Source organism: Octopus bimaculoides, chromosome Z, assembly GCF_046866305.1.
Source record: "Octopus bimaculoides isolate indiv1 chromosome Z, ASM4686630v1, whole genome shotgun sequence".
NCBI lineage: Eukaryota > Metazoa > Mollusca > Cephalopoda > Octopoda > Octopodidae > Octopus > Octopus bimaculoides.
In genome coordinates, this window is record NC_142944.1 from 38,138,706 (window position 1) to 38,145,705 (window position 7,000).

General features: G+C 35.1%; 1 long non-coding RNA gene across 1 annotated transcript; it reads left to right on the forward strand.

Annotated features, from left to right (window-relative positions):
* Positions 1 to 1,009: 1,009 nt before the first annotated feature.
* Positions 1,010 to 6,283, forward strand: LOC149132220 (uncharacterized). Its single transcript, XR_016244787.1, has 2 exons — positions 1,010 to 1,903; positions 5,185 to 6,283. It is a non-coding gene; the product is annotated as an uncharacterized LOC149132220 (long non-coding RNA).
* Positions 6,284 to 7,000: the final 717 nt, after the last annotated feature.

Below are 7,000 nucleotides of genomic sequence, written 5' to 3' on the forward strand. Positions count from 1 at the left end.
ATATGAAATACACCACCATACCTCACTTAATATAAAACAGCCATGTCAACATGCCCTGTCGCTATACATTTTATCACGATTCTATAATTCCTTTTTATCACAAATACATGTTTTTTTAAAATTTGACTCGGAGTAAAAACCTGTTTAGTTGGCCAAATATGTTACCTGATCTCCTGAAGGTAAGTGGATATGACCTACAAGTTACGTTGTACTGGATCGATAGCTGTAATTGAGAAAACGAAATTATTAAAACAAGTCATTTACTCTTCATTCTAAAGCAGTGATTCTCAGCCTGGGGTATACACCCCACCGGTCATAATCGTTCCACCGGTATCTTGGGCAAATGTCTACTGTTACTTATATATATATATATATATATATATATATATATATATATATATATATATATATATATATATATATATGTGTGTGTGTGTGTGTGTACATGTATATATATATATATATATGTGCATATATCTGTATACCTATATGTATATATATATATATATGTGTGTGTGTGTGTACATGTATATATATATATGTGTATATATCTGTATACCTATATGTATATATATATATATATATATATATATATATATATGTATATAAATGTTTATGTATATGTATATACATATGTATATAAATGTATATGTAAATATATGTATACATATATCTATGTTTATGTATGTATATATATGTATATATATATGCATGTATATATATAAGTATATGTATATATATATATGTATGTATATATGTATAGGCATATATATGTATATATATGCATATGTATATATATGTAACGGTGTATATATGTATATGTGCATATATTTATATGCATATATATGTTTATATATAAGTATATATATGTATTTCGTATGTGTATTTCGTGTTCAAGATTCTTGATGTGAATACGTGTGTTGAAAGAAATACTATTAAACCTTGCGATAGGCATTATACCGGTAATAAACACACGCACTGGTTCGGTCCTTTATTTATTTATAAACAGTATTTAGTTTTTTTTTTTTTTTTTGTTAAATCATTTCATTGCACTCTTGCAATCTCTTCAGTAACCCGTCTCTCCACTTCCATTTAATTTGAATGTATGATTCAGCGTTGTTTTGAAATTGTCCTGTATGAGCATGTGAATGAGTGCACGCTCGTATGTGTGTGTGCTTATATGTAAGCATGTGCATCCATATGTGTGTTTGTTAAATTTCATTCATATCAGATAAGATAGAGACTTAGGACTTGTTTTGGTTTTCTCTCTGTTATTTTCTGTTTTCTTCGTAAATGCATCCTTTCATTTTCACGTTCACGTTCTGTATTTTATGTGTGAATAACATCCGAAACCATGGGTAATTGTAAGGCTGTTATCTACATGTAATTGCTATTCAAAATTGGTCGTGTTTCAGTTATGAGGACCGACTCTTGTATTTGCCGTAACGATGCGTCATCGGGGTGTGTAGACAGGATTTATATGCTAATCCGGTCCAGTACACCACCATGTTGTTCTTTGGCATGCTGGTATAGCACCGAGGTTTGTTTGTGATTCTTGTAGTCCCTCCAATGTTCATTTACTCGCTCAGTCAAACTTCTCGCCGTTTCACCTATGTATACCGTGTTTCCGTTTTTACAATCACCATCCATACAGCTTATTCTGTAAACTACATTTCTGGTTTTGCAGTTGATACCAAGACTATATTTGCACACGATGCAATTCTCTTCTACGCATCTTGTCTTTCTGAAGGAGTATGTTTTGCATATTATCGACCTAAGGGATCTCCCTGGTTTTTCTATGACATTTATCTTCAACTTAGTACTTTTGAGGATTTTTCTAAATTTGCGGGCCAGTACTCCGTGTGGTGTGGCGTCTATAAACATTACTCCTTGGAACTTTTCGGTATTGTACCACGTGTTCTTTCTGTTTGTTTTATCACTAATTCTTTATAGTCGATTCCAATGTTTATTACGTTACCTAGGTTGTGTTCCATCTTTGTCTTTGACAAAAATCTCCTCAAATTTCTTGCTAGCCCCTCTGTACACTCAGATCCTATCTTTCTGGCTGTATCCCGAAAACTACATGCGATGCACTAAATCGACTATTAATATATTAATTTTCCCACTGCATGATAGAGCCGAATTTTTATGGATAACATACTTTCAAGATATAAGTTTCATATAATGTAAGCGGAGGCTTTGAACTTTGTCGTTAATTGTTTCTAGCCAAAGTTCTGTGTCAAAGCTGCATGGCACGAGTACACTCGTTCATACAAGCATTAGCAAAAATGTGAGCATACGCACACGCGAGGTTAGCCGCATTCATGATTACAAATCTTGTTAGATATTTAGTAGGGGTTAAGAAGAACGGGGGGGGGGGGATTTAAGGTAAATTTAAATCATCCATACCTTAAAGTAAAATAAAATTACACTAAGTTAACGGTTACTCAAAGTTCATTCTCACTGCATTGTGCGAAAGTACATATATATATATATATATATATATATATATATATATATATGTATGTATAATAACTTTGATATTTTTCGGCTAGTATAGGTCCACGTCATGTATAACTCAATAGCTCCACCTGGTGAAGTCTTTTAGTCATATATGGTGCGCCATGGCCCCGCTCTATTAACGAGTTATTGTTGGTGACATCTGTGTGTAAGATGCTGGTGCGGGATTTTTTGAAGAAATTTGTCCAGTGAACATTTGAATTTTATTGGATCCTTTTCCTTTTCGACTTATTTTGGTACGGTATTAAAGAGAACAGGACAAGTTGAGGTAAATTAATTTTGTCGTAATATTGCAATGTGTACCGAGTTCGATTTTTGTAGTGGGCTGATAGTACGGGATAGTCTTGGATGGATTTTTAAATGGTGCCAAAATCATTTGCGCAAGTGTACGAGTTGTTCAGACGTTTCGAAGATGGCCCGAAAATTGTGAATATTGACGAACGTTCTGGGAGAATCGCAACCAACAGAACTGAGAAAAATATCGTAGATGTGCGTGCAGCTGTTGAATCACTATCCGTGAGTTATCAGAGGATATGTAGATTATTTACTGTTCAGTTAAATCTATTATCACTGAAGATTTGAGTATGGGACACGTATCTGCTTAGTTTGTGCCAAAACTGCTTTCAGCTGACCAAAGAGACACTTGGGTTTCAGTTGCACAAGATCTCCTTGATTGTGTTGAGAACGATGAACACTTTTTTGAAAACTTGGTGTAGGCCTCTGAGCAGGTATCGCCAAGATTTTGGTAAAATTCAATGCACATTCTCAGCTCAACAATATGACGACCACACGCTACACACCTTCGTTCCAAAGACTGCTGTAATCAGTGAGCTAGAACGATAAAAGTTAGTGCGCATGCACAAACAAGTTTAAGGTCAATCTTTGCCAAACGGCTTCATTCTGCTTGTTTTAGCTTCGTTACTATGGCAATAGACCGGATACTTATTGATCAGACTACGTATATTAGATATCTAAAAATATTCTATGAATTTATATATCTCTATTTGTGTATCTATCTATCTATCTATCTATCTATCTATCTATCTATCTATCTAATATGTATTCTTTTATTCATTTCAAATATGCAGCTGCAGTCATGCTGGAGCACCGTGTATGTGTGCCAACGGCATGTTTCGATGTACCTCATCATATTAGATACAAGTACCTCCTTAAATTGTTAAATAGTAGGTCAACCGTCAAATCAGTTGCACTTAGACGCAGTGGCATGAAACCGTTAATTACTAAGTTTAGTCTGGCATAAATATAGTAAACGCAGGAGAATGCTTTCGTATCACAATTCATTTCAATATTTTAATTTTTTTTCCTGCGGCCAAACAGAATTGGAGACTTCCTCCCGAATCTTTCCCTCCCCTTCCCTAACATTCCGCTACTGCTGGGTTTGTGTGAAGAATTGACAGCCGGAACTTGTTGGTATCTCAGCGGCACAGTGTTAATGAGTACATGGCGGTACGTAATAGGTCCTACGGTAAATAAGTGTAGCACATTAAGGAAAATGTCAATATTTGATTTCTTTATGTAACAACAATGCAAACAAGTCTAACTATTCTTCAATTTATTTGGATTTGCATCCATTTTACATAATCTCTCGTTTCAAGGAATTAGTTTCCTTGTTTTTCCCCATCTTTTTCTTTTGTTTTGCTCTAAACCTCTATTTTTCAATTGATTCCCCAACTTCCATATCATGTTATTTCTCTTGTTCCTTGTATATTCACGATGGACGTTTTACACCAGTACCGATGTCCGATACGACCATAGTTCCAGCAATTAAAATGGAAAACAAACAGAGCTAAAATTCTTCTTAATACCTCTCCCTCTCTCTCTCTCTCTCTTTCTCTCTTCACATACATAAACACATATTCACGTACAACGGCACGCTAGCACCAACACAGATACACACACTACATCATATACGGTATAAACGTTCACATTCATTCAAACGCTCACATACACACATGGAACTTCACATTAAAGAATAAGATATTTCTCAACTTAATTCGAATTAATCACAACAATTTTATATTTTAATTACGCTTCTTATCGAATTTTTGCTGAAAGATGTTGCAGTCCCAATAAATGGATGCAGTGTAATTAGAAGTTTAACAAACAAATGTTTTTAATTGTAAGGATTCACAATTACATGTTTATCCAGGATGTTTGGGTCGTCGAGTTTTTTGTTTCAAGTTCAATTTTGTTTTCAATTAATTGGACTTACAGATTCCTGTGTTTTCTCCTAATTATACGAGAAACAATCAAGATATTATACAGTAGGTGAACATCTGATTCTTATCGACATGATATTACTTTAAATAACACTATTTAATACTTTTAATATACACACTATGCACAAGTGAACAAATTTATAGTTACATATTCCTTTTCACAAGAGGATTTGGTTTATGGTGCGTACTCTTAATACGCTACGAATCTATTGTTTAAGTATAATCTATATGTGTATGTGCATATGTATATAAATGCAAATTATACAGGGTGTATATAAAGTCTTTAGACAATTTCAAAAAGTCATTGTGAAGATCTTAGAAGAGGTGGCAACAAAATTTTAGTTGGATATTAATATTATCAATGTGTTTTTTCTAAATGATATTAATAGTTTTATTAATGTTATTTGTTTTTTTTATGTTTCAGAACACAATTAATGTTTCTGACAATGCTATTCCACAAGAAAAGGTACAATGTGTGTCTTGATTTATCGGAACAAAGTTGGATAATCAAACACGAAGAAATTACACAGCTAAATCTGGAACACAAGCTCCGGCACGTAAGACGATTTGCAACAGGTATAAGCAATTTATGGAGATGGGGACGGCGCTACATAAACCAAGGATTGGAAGGTCCGTCAGTCATTTCAACGTTCCCCATCCAAGTCCATAGGTACGGAGATTAACAATTCATAAGGTGTTCCATAAGTATCCGAAACCTCATACATATAGAATTCAACTACTGCAAGGAATTACGGTAAACAACAAACCGTTCAGAAAAGAATTTGCTGTTACAATTCTGCAAAAAATCGATGAAGAAGACTTCATTAATTGCATTTGCTTTACGGATGAGGAACTTTCTATATGCCTAGAAAAAAAATTAAGCATAATACATGAATTTGGGGATCAGAAAAAGACCCACATTACTAGGGAAATCGAACATAACAACCAAAAGGTCAATGTGTGATGCTGGATTTTGTTCAACAAAATTACTGGCCCATTCTTCTTTTTGGAAAAGACAATAACAGCTGATACCTTGATGTTCTAAAGGATATGCACCACAAGTAGAAGAGGTCCATTCAAATGTCATCCTTTAGCAAGATAGAGCTCTGCATCATTGGAGAATAAACGTTCGTAGATTTTTAAATGGAAATTTTCCACATAGCTGGATAGGAAGAGATAACCTAATTCCTTGGCCACCTCGTTCCCCAGATACAACGCCCATTTTTCATGTGATACTATATGAAAAATACACCTTACTAAATACCCTACGCAATGAATAACAGCCGCATGCGACTATTGTTGAAGTATACGAAGAAAGACAGACAGAAATTGAATGAGAACCACATAGAAATTTATTACCAATCTGTATTACTATTTACTTCATATGTAAACATGTCAACAGTAACTAGTTTCCGTTCTAATTTTAATAATTTTTTCTATTCTTCTTATGACTTTGTAGTCAGCCTGTATATCTATCTATCTATCTATCTATCTCTGATCTGGACGGATGCTAGTCACATCGGCTCGCAAGTAAGTTGGCCTTTTATATGTCAAAACTTTTGCAGTTTTAAAATATTTTTTGTGGAAGAGGTGTATAAGTCTATACACTTCGACCCTATTGGGTTTTTGTAATAGGAAGTGGCTCCTTCTGGAGTTTATTTCCAAAAGTTTTTGATTTTTCTCCGGCTTATTTGCCATATTTCGTAAAAGAAATATGGCTAGGCCTTCACACGTGGTCGATTTGCCTCTAACAGCAGGCAAGGAGACTGACCAACAAGTCGTTCCGCATGAACGAACACAAGACGTAGAGACCAGGAATGCTGCGTTTACTACTACTGCCTTCACCACCTCCACTACCACCATTACGACCGCCACCAACGACAACAAAACTAAAACCACTACTGCCACCGACATCGCAGCCACCACTACCACCAAGAACAACAATAACAAAAAGAACAACAACAACTCCACTCCTCTTTTGTTCCTTTCACCACAGACAACGGAAGGAGAGAAAGAGAAGAGCATGATGGCCAAACAATTTGCTCAAATACGCCTGAACGCCGAAGAAAATTATGAAAAAAATTTCCCGCCACTTCGTAACTCATATGAAGGTCAGAGGAGTACACAAGAAGAAGGTCACCCATCTGCCACAACAACAACACCTGTCAGCATCACAACCGCCAACAACAACGCTAATACAGCAACAGTCACCTCTGCCATCAACACCAGCACCACCACCA